This window comes from Pelobates fuscus, chromosome 2 (assembly GCF_036172605.1).
Source record: "Pelobates fuscus isolate aPelFus1 chromosome 2, aPelFus1.pri, whole genome shotgun sequence".
NCBI lineage: Eukaryota > Metazoa > Chordata > Amphibia > Anura > Pelobatidae > Pelobates > Pelobates fuscus.
In genome coordinates this window covers 366865304-366876053 of record NC_086318.1, presented here as the reverse complement: position 1 = coordinate 366876053, position 10750 = coordinate 366865304, and positions in this window count along the sequence as shown.

Sequence of the window (10750 nt, the reverse complement as noted above, 5' to 3'; positions counted from 1 at the left end):
ATTTCTATTCAGTTTTAGTCATAGTCTTTTGACTAAAAAGCCATTTTAATCGTATTTAAGTCATCTGAATTGTTGGAGTTTTAGTCTAGTCTTAGACGATTAAATCTCCACTGATGGGTTTTGTTAAAGTCTCTATCTGTCTCTTTTTCCCCTTCCCCAGCCTCTATGTGCCTCTTTGTGTCCTCCCAGCCCCTCTAGGTGTATCTCTCCCAAGCCCTGGTGTGTCTCTTTTGCCCCTTCCACAGCCCATCTGTGCAGTGTTAATTTTTGCGGCAAATTTCAATTTAGTTTTAGTCATAGTGTTCTGACTAAAAAGCCATTTTAATTTTAGTAGTATTTAAGTCATCTGAATTGTATTCGTTTTAGTCTAGATGTAGTCGACTTAATCTAAAAAAAAAATGTGTCTACTAAAATTTGGCTAAAATTGTTAGTTGACAAAATGAACACTGGTTCCAGCACTTGATAGGTTAAATTCAAATTTGAAATAAACAACCAAAGAATCCTCTTTCCAGTATTCCAGCACTTAAGGAGTTAAGTACCATATCAATAATCTCTACAAGCAAAAACGGCTTAAATATAGCTGGATAAAAGCCACCACCATAAACCTCTAAAAGATATTGTGTTGGACCAAACCAAGTGTTTGATGATTTGAATATCTGCCCCTAACCAAATTATTTATATTTAATGCGTGCACGCCCCTAAAGTAAATTCACACCGGACACAAGTTTCTGGTTGCTGAAAGAACTTCAGGAATGTTTATTCAGGGGGCCGGCATGCCCCTTATAAAGCAAGAATACATCATATGCAAAACTATAGATAACAGATAAAATACATCAATAATTGGTGAGGCGTTAAGTGTTTTATCTAATGCACATCCTACAAGGCGTGATGTCACTGTCATCACAGGATTTTACTCCGGATTCCAGCGCCATCTTGTTACACAAGGTAGTTAGTCGATGGGAGGGGTTGCCTCTAGTAGCCATTTTGAGTAAATATTGAATATGAGTATGAGTAATTAGGCATTTTACTAATTCTAATTTGTGTCCATAACAAGATATGTTCACCTTATCTGGGGGCTCACTCTCAGCCCCTCCTATAGAAAAGTATATGTAGTGGTTTTATTCTGCTTCGGGGTTTCCTATTGAAAAATAAAAATCCAATTTGATGAAGTGAGCCCGGCACACACACCCTTAAGTGCCGACTCTCACCTGCTATCGGAAATATAACCCACCCCAGGTTATTTTAGAGGCTGGGGAGGAATTAGAGAGGTTAGGAAACAGGTTTGAGGAATTTGAGGCGCTGAATGTTTCCGATACAGATACACTGATTCAATGAATCTCTGTGAGGAGATGCTGACTGGCACAGCGTTTTGCTGTTCATGCAGAATAGCTTCCCAATGATTTCCTATGGAAAAGGATCATCAAGAAGCATAAAAAAAGTAATGAAGGCTGTGCCAGGTGGGCCAGGCGCGGCGAGACCAGGATGGCATGGGAGAAAAGGTGAGTAAAATATGTTTTTATTTTCCACAGAGAGGGGGCCGTTTACCTAAACAGCCACTTTAGCAGGAATGCATGTTTCCCTTGTCCTTCATTAACAACCCGTCGATAGCTTCTGCTGATTTATACTTGTTCAAACGTGACATAATTGGAGCACTAAGGAACACTAAGAAAGCTCTCTCTATTGGTGCTTGCAACACCCAACATTAAAGCAGAAGGGTCCTGAGAGAGTGTGCCTGCCGCATGCTCCACCACTTCCATGTCCAATGGCAATATCACTTTACAAGCAATAATCTGCTATTTCTGTTCACATATGGGTAGGCAAGTTCAGCCTGTTGATCTGTATGTATCTATTCAAAAATATTCCTCTCACTTTCTTTCTCTCTAGCAGAAACTGAACATTACATTCAGAAAAGTGGTTGAATTAGCACATGGGTGTCCATGTGAGCAGTAACGCCGCGCCAAGGCTTCAACCCTTGTTACTGGACATTCACACACCTTTCACATCTCTTTTCACTCACTGAATCACACACCTTTCATTTCTCAGTCATAACCAATACAAGATGCACACACAAACTCTTACACAACCATCAATTTCTGTCTCTCTCTAGCAGAAGCAGGACATTACAGTGAGAAAAATGGTTGAATTAGCACATGGGTGTACATGTGAGCAGTAACGACGCACCAAGGCTTCAACCGCTGTTACTGAACATTCACACACCTTTCGCATCTCTTTTCACTCATAGAATCACACACCATTTATTCCAAATTCATCAACAATGCAACACATACACACAAACACACTTTCATCAATCCATCCACCCACCAGGCATCAATTCATCCATCCATCTACCCCCTCTCACACATATCTCTTCACTCACTTAATCACCTATAATTATTTTTTCTTTAAATTAGTGGAACTAATGTAGAGAGGACTGTGGTGCAAGAAATAGTTTTGGACAGGTGACAAAATAAAATATTGCACCACAGTCCACTTTACATTAGGGGGGGCCTTCCCCCAGCACAAGGGTGGCCAAAAGGTAGATTCCCATCTGTCATGCATCTCCCACAGCTACAATTTGACCATCCATGCTGGGTTTACTTTGTGGAAATTTTTTGTGTGTTTGAATGTACGCTTATTTTTTGTATGGAGTGTGTGTAAAGTGTTGGCATTTGAATGCAGTTGTGTATTTGTATATATTATTGCCTCTTGGAAGCAGTGGCATACTTGTGTGCAGTGTGTTTGAATACAGGGGTGTGGGTGAGGTCTTTGTGTTTGAATGATGGGGTATATTTGTGTGTAGATTTGGTGTTTGAATGTAAAGGTGTGTTTGTAGACAATGTTGGTGTTTTAACCCCTTAACGACGAGTGACGGACGAGGTCCGTCACACGGGGGAATGCGTTAATGACGAGTGACGGACCTCGTCCGTCACGCGTTAAAATTAACGCCGCGATCGCGCAGTGCCGGCGATCGCGGGGTTAATGCTGTTGCTGGGTCCCTCCGAGTCAGGGGCAGACCGGCAGCAGCAAATCCGGATATCCCAGCCCATGTGATCGCTGTGATAGCCAGTCACAGCGGTCACAATGCTGCTGGGATATCTGATCCGCCTCCCTCCACCTCGTGTGGGTTTGTGAAGTGGAGAGAGACGGATCGGTGCTACATTGTGTCCCTGATTTATTGCAGAGTTATACTTAAGTATAAAATTCACTTTTGTGGAGTTAAAAAAAAAATTAACCCTTTCCCTGCTGCCTGATCACTGCTAGCAGTGATCAATATACAGGTCACAGTACTCTACTGTGATCTATTTTTTTTTTTTACTTTCAAGGGTTAATTTTTAGGTTTTTTGTAACCCTAAGGGGTTAAATTTTATTATTTGATTTTATTAATTTGTGATTTAGTTATTTTGGTGGGTGGAATTTAGTGGGAATTAGGGTATAAAAAAAAAAATATTTTTTTTTTTTGTTAGAGTTTTGTTAGCTGTGTTAGCTGTATTAACAATGTTTAGAAAGTATAGCGCGGAGGAGGCTTATGCCCTGTTAGCGGCAGACTCAGAGGCGACTGACACTGCCTCAGAGAGTGAAGCAGGGAGTGACGCAGGGGATGCAGGGGACATGGACTATGTGCCAGATACTGCAGGACCATCAGGAGAAATCGACGATTCCCCTAATGCTGACCATGGCGCAGATGACTGGGTACCCCCTAATAATTTTTCCCCAGACATCCCAGTGTTTACAGGCAATCCTGGCATACAGGCGGACCTGTCTGCCTATAGTGCGCTGGATGTTATGCAGCTGTTCTTGGGGGATGAGATTTTTGGGGAGATAGTCACCCAGACTAATCTCTATGCGGAGCAATATCTGGCACGCAATCCAGACTCTCTTATCTCTAGGAAAGAGAGATGGTACCCAACCAGTGTGCCAGAATTTAAACAATTCTGGGCACTGACCATGTTAATGGGGCTAATTAAAAAGCCCACAATTAGGATGTATTGGGCTAAACATCCTATTTGCAATACTCCTATTTTTGCCGAGACAATGACAAGGGAAAGATATGAAGACATACTAAGATTTATGCACTTTAGTGATAACAACAAGTGCCCCCCAAAAGGTGATCCGCAGTATGATCTTCTTTACAAACTACGCCCTTTAATTGCCCACTTTAACAGTAAATTTGCCGCTATATATACCCCCAATAAAAACATTTCCATTGACGAGTCCCTAATGAAGTTTAAGGGAAGACTGGGGTTTAGACAATATATCCCATCCAAAAGATCCCGATATGGGATCAAATTTTATAAACTATGTGAAAGTGGCAGTGGCTACGTATACACCTTCCGTGTATACGAAGGAAGGGATAGCCACCTTGATCCCCCAGGTTGCCCAGATACAGTAGGGACAAGTGGAAAAATTGTCTGGGACTTAATAATGCCACTACTTAATAAAGGTTATCATCTATACATCGATAACTTTTATAATAGCATCCCACTGTTACAAATGTTGTATTGCTTCGAGACCGTGGCCTGTGGCACTATTCGGAAGAGTCGCACAGGTTTCCCAAAGGCTCTAGCGAACAAAAAAATGAAAAGGGGGGAAACAGCAGCTCTCTGCCAGAATGAACTGCTGGCACTCAAGTACAGGGATAAAAAGGATGTTTTCATCTTAACCACCATCCATGGTGAAAACACTCGGAGGGTCGCAGTTCGTGGCAGAGACGAATATAAACGGGTGCCAGTCTGCATACGGCAATATAATCGGCATATGGGGGGCGTTGACCTGTCCGATCAACTGATGCAGCCATATTTGATCATGAGAAAGACCAGGGCATGGTATAAAAAAGTGGGCATATACCTTTTGCAGATGGCAATCCACAATGCCTTTGTTATTTTTAAAAAGGCAAATGCTGGGCTGAAAAGCACTTTTCTTTCTTTCCAGTTTGAGCTAATTTCTAAGCTGCTAGAATGCCACACAAGGAGACCATCAGTGGAGCCTAGCAGAAGAATGGAGGCAGGTCACTTCTGCTTTAAGATTCCACCAACCCCTAAAAAACAAAACCCCCAGAAAAGGTGCAGGGTGTGTTACAAGAGGGGCGTAAGAGTTGAGACCAGCTATTACTGCCCTGATTGCCCCTCTCAGCCCGGCCTATGTATTGGCCATTGTTTTAAAATTTTTCACACCCAGGCCGAATAAGTAGACCAGTTTTGGGGTGTGATTTTTGGTTACCGAATCTTGGCTTTGTCTACCGTTTATCCTGTCTTCTCTGATCCTTGACCTCGGCTTGTCCTATCGTTGTTCCGTTTCTCTTTACTCCTTTGACCTCGGCTTGTACCTTGACAATTCTCTGCTTGTATAGCCCGGCCATTCTAAGGACCGGTATTACAAGTTTCTCTCTCTGTGTTATCTCTCTTTGTGGTCTGTCTGTGTTTTGGTTTCGGAATCCATGTCAGCTTTGCCTGGGACGCAGATAACTGTGTACTACCCCCGGATAAGTTTACCCCAACTATTCTGTATATGGGGGTATCATTGCACTAAGATGACATAGCTGAGCAACATATTAGGTGTTATACTGCCGTAGCACACATAAGGATAGCAAAATATACAGTAACATCTCCAAGTGTGTGTCAAAAAGGCAGAAAAAATGCTAATTGCAACTAGACTTGGTACAAACTAACAAAAAAATGATCCTACACTAAGGTTTAGAATATACCTTTTGAAATACCCTGGGGTGTCTACTTTAAGAAATGGTAGGCCTTTGTGGGGTAGTTTGAATTTAATACCTGCTAAGATGCTTGGAAATTGCACATAGGCCCAGCGTCAAAATTCAAAGTTCGGTAAAAACTGATATGGCTTGGTCTCCTATATGGCACTGTAGCTTCACAAAATAGTCCCAAAGACATACAATAGGGGTGTCATTTTACTCAGAAGACTTAGCTGAACATAATTTGGGGGGTATGAACTTAGTGGCACATGTGAAATATACAAAATGCCCAGCACAAATGCAATCCATATGTAAAAAACGCACAAAATAATTTTATACCACATACTTTGGCATCTATTGGTGAAAAAATGGGGGCATGTTAAGGCACAATATGCACCTTATGAGATACCCTGGAGTGTCTACTTTTACAAATGGTAGGCCTTTGTGGGTTTTTTTTGAACAGTCAAACTGTTATAATACCCCAAATGGAAGCATAGGCTCATTAAATCCGTCTCTCAAAATTCTACTGTGAGTACTGAAAAGGACAGGTCTCCTATATGGCACTGTAGCTTCACGAACTAGTGCCAAAGACATACAAAGGGGGTGTCATTTTACTCAGAAGACTTAGCTGAACATAATTTGGGGGGTTTGAACTTAGTGGCACATGTGAAATATACAAAATGCCCAGCACAAATGCAATCCATATGTAAAAAATGCACAAAATTATTTTTTACCACATACTTTGGCATGTATTGGTAAAAAAATGGGGGCATGTTAAGGCACAATATGCACCTTATGAGATACCCTGGAGTGTCTACTTTTACAAATGGTAGGCCTTTGGGTTTTTTTTTCGAACAGACAGACTGTTATAATACCCCAAATGGAAGCATAGGCTCATTAAATCCGTCTCTCAAAATTCTACTGTGAATACTGAAAAGGACAGGTCTCCTATATGGCACTGTAGCTTCACGAAATAGGGCCAAAGACATACAATGGGGGTACCGTTGTACTCAGCAGAAGTAACTGAACACATAATAAAACTTTGTACAGGAATAGCACACACCAACTTTACAAAATACACATGAGAAGTTCTTTGTTATAAGTTTGTGTGCGAAAACCCCCAAAAAACACAATTTTACTCCAATATTTAGCAGAGGTTGGCGGTAAAATGGCTACGTAGAAAGTGTCAAAACAACCTTAGGTAAATAGCCTGTGGTGTCTACTTTATATAAACTTTTGTGTGGCAATTTTGTTTTCTTTTATGGCTATTAGGCTTACAAGACAAACATACCAAATTCTAAAATCGCTCCACATAAAAAGTGTATTTTACTCCTTGTGCTTTGTGACCTGTAACTACCAAAAAAAACTGAAAATCCCAGACACATTATATATTCTGTAATTCAGAACAACTAAATGAATTTATTTTTAATTACTTTCCTTAACCTGCACTAATTATGTACACATTATTATTGCAAAAACTGTAAAAAAAAACACACAAAAATTATTTTTTTTGCATATTTCTGTATTTTTTTTAATAATAAATAAGCATTTATATATATATGTGTTACATCAAATTAAAGCCCTTTCTGTCCTTTAAAAAACGGTATATAATATGTGTCGGTGCAATGAATAAGTAAAAAGCAAATTGCAGTTGAACGCAAATAGCAAAAAATGCAAAAAATGCCGTTGTCATTAAGTGAAAGACAAGCTTCTGAAGCTCTGTCCTTAAGGGGTTAATACAGGGATATGTTTGCATGTAGTGTTGGTGTTTGATTGCAGGGGTGTGTTTGTATGTAGTGTTGATGTTTGGATTTGAATGTTTGATATATGCACACATACTAAAGCACAGATACACATACACACTGACACGTACATATACACATACGCATTGAAACACATATGCACTCATATACCATCACTGATACACACACACTGACACACACACAAATACAGCCACACACAGATAAACAAACATACTGGCACACCCACACAGACAGGGCCGACCTTATTTTATAAGTCCCATTCCCCCTCCTACAGTGTGTATCAGAATACAGAAAAAATATTGAATTGTATTATGTGTGTGTCAATGTGTTTGAATGCAGGGGCATATGTATGTCTAGAGTTTTTGTGTGTGAATGTAGAGACTAGTGTGTGAAGGGTTAATGTACTTAAAAGGGTGTGTGTGTGTGGATGCAGGGGTGTTTTTTATGGTGTGGAACTTTCTGTATGAACTAAGTGGCAAATTTGTACCCCTCATGGTCTGTAGCCACTTCCAAACTCCAATAGTTAGTAGCCCATTAATGTCCATCAATGTCCCATAGGGAGTAGCCCTTTCTTCTCCCCTACTTGTTATTGGTAGAAGCCTATTCTTTGCTCTTGGTAGTTAGTAACGCATTTCTCCTCCCTTATAGTTGATAGCCTATGCCCCCCTCTCCCCTCCCTCATAGTTAATAGCTAATTCAAAGCTTCTCCCTCAAAATAGCTGGCAACCATTCTCCTCACACCCATTAGTAGTATCCCTTTCTCTCCAGCATAGATAATATCCACATTCTATCCCCCATAAATAGTACTCCATTCTCCTCCTCTCCCCCATAAATATTACCCCAACCCCCCAAAGGTAGTATCCTATCCTCTCCCCTATAAGTAGTATCCTATCCTCTCCCCCATAGGCAGTATCCCATCCTCTCCCCCATAGGTAGTATCCCACCGTCTCCCCCGTAGGTAGTATCCCACCGTCTACCCCGTAGGTAGTATCCCGCCATCTCCCCCGTAGGTAGTATCCCACCGTCTCCCCCGTAGGTAGTATCCCACTGTCTTCCCCGTAGGTAGTATCCCACCGTCTCCCCCGTAGGTAGTATCCCACCGTCTCCCCCGGTAGGTAGTATCCCACCGTCTCCCCCGTAGGTAGTATCCCACCGTCTGCCCCGTAGGTAGTATCCCACCGTCTCCACCGTAGGTAGTATCCCACCGTCTCCCCCGTAGGTAGTATCCCACCGTCTCCCCCGTAGGTAGTATCCCACCCTCTCCCCCGTAGGTAGTATCCCACCCTCTCCCCCTTAGGTAGTATCCCACCCTCTCCCCCGTAGGTAGTACACCACTCTCTTCACCAGAGGAATTACAGCTTTCTACTCTAATCACACCTATAGATAGTCATTGATTCTCCTCCTTTCTCCCACCCTACCAGCCATTGAGGATGAAGCTATCCCCTGTACCTGCTTGAGAGCCTCCTGAAGTTTGTGCAGTCCTTCTTAGGGCAACTCTGCGCGGCTCGAGCTGCCGTTTGTCTGATGACATCAATTCAGTCTGCCACATGGAGCTGCCCTGATCAGGTACCGCAACCATTTCCCCGGCACAGGCTCTGCTCCTGGAACCTCTGCCGGCTTCATTTCAGCCCCAAGAGCTGTGTCAGACGCTGGAGTGTTAATTTTTCCATGGCGCCATGTGTGGCCACACAGCTCGAACACCCCAAAGACCAGCCCTGCACACAGATACACACGTTGGCACACACACACACACTGGTATACATTGATACACATATATCAATACTATAGTTGTAATTTACATATCTGTCGTCTTCATTATCCCGCGCGGTATGTAAGCTGGGTGAAGTTAATAATTTCCTCCCAGCGCTGGATGCCGACATTAAAGGGGCCGGGTCATGCTGCTAAATGGGTGGACTACCCGATGGACCCCCAAACCCTGCAGGCACTGGTGCAGCCACACCAGCTACAGTGGCGGTAATTTTGCCACTTATTTAAACCCATGTCTGGGTTATCTTTAATTTAAAAGTTACTGGCTGGGTTATTGGAAATGTCACGCTTTTCATTTGTTTAAGAGCAGGGGCTTTCCACGAATCATATTAGCCCATTACTTCCAAATGGACTGAGGGGCAAGACAGGCATTACATATTTACTAGACCTGGGCATCCCTTGTAGTGTAAATTTTAGATGGATTTGGCATACTACAGAGCACCTTACTATTAAGGAAAAGTATTTCCACTGGCACATAGTGCTGGTGGCGAAGAACTCCTGGTAGTTTAATTATTCGAATAGGCACCTACTTACAGGGCCAGACTAGGACAATAATTCGGCCCTAGCATTTTAAGGCAGAGCAGCTCAATAGGAGTCATCATTGGCACGTACTGACCCTAAAGTGGGCATGTCAGGACATTTCCCCTACAGGGCAGCCCATTTGCAGGGCCCTAAAAATGAGCACTCACTTGGGCAAAAATGTCCTGTGTTTGACACAGTGAAAGCTATTCTAATGATATATGTATTTTGTGTTTGCTGGTGACTTGTCTCTGGTTTCCCCATGAGTGGGGCACAAACCAAAGATCATAAGAGTGACAGTGTTAAAACAGGGTAGAGTGTGTGTGTATTTGTATGTGTATACAGAAGAGACTACATGTGATGTTGTATCCATATGGAGGTTGCTTATGGTGTTAATGTGTGTTGGGTAGGCTGCATATGGTGCAATGTGCATGTGGGATTGTATGTATGTCTGTGTGGATGGGGCTGTTCGCAGTCTAGTGTGTGTCTGGACAGTGCAGCAGTGTGTGCCGGTTGTGTGGGGAATAGGGTTGTAGTGTATTTGTAGATAGGGATTATACAGAATGTGTAGAGGGGGTAGGGAATGTAATGTGTATGTGTGTGTGTGTGTGTGTGTGTGTAGAGGGACTCTAGTATATGGGAGGATATGGGCTATACTATGTCTGTGGTGGATAGGGGGTGCACTGTGTGGGAGTAAGGGACTTTGTTGTATAGGGTAAGGCTGCACTATGAGAGGTAAGGAGTAGTAAAGAGGTGTACAGTAAGGGTTATGGGTGCTGCATTGTGTAGGGTAAGGGGTTGCACTGTGGGGTTGTAAGGGACTGAGGGTTGCACTGCGGGTATAATGGGCTTTATTGTGTGGGTAAGGGGCTAAACAGTGGGTTGGTAAAGGGCTTTATAGTGGGGAGGGGTAGGGGATTGCACTCAGGGGCTAAGGGGCTACACAGTGAGTGGGTAAAATCCTGTATTGTGAGGGGCTACTGTGAGGAGTAAGACTGCTCTGTGGGGG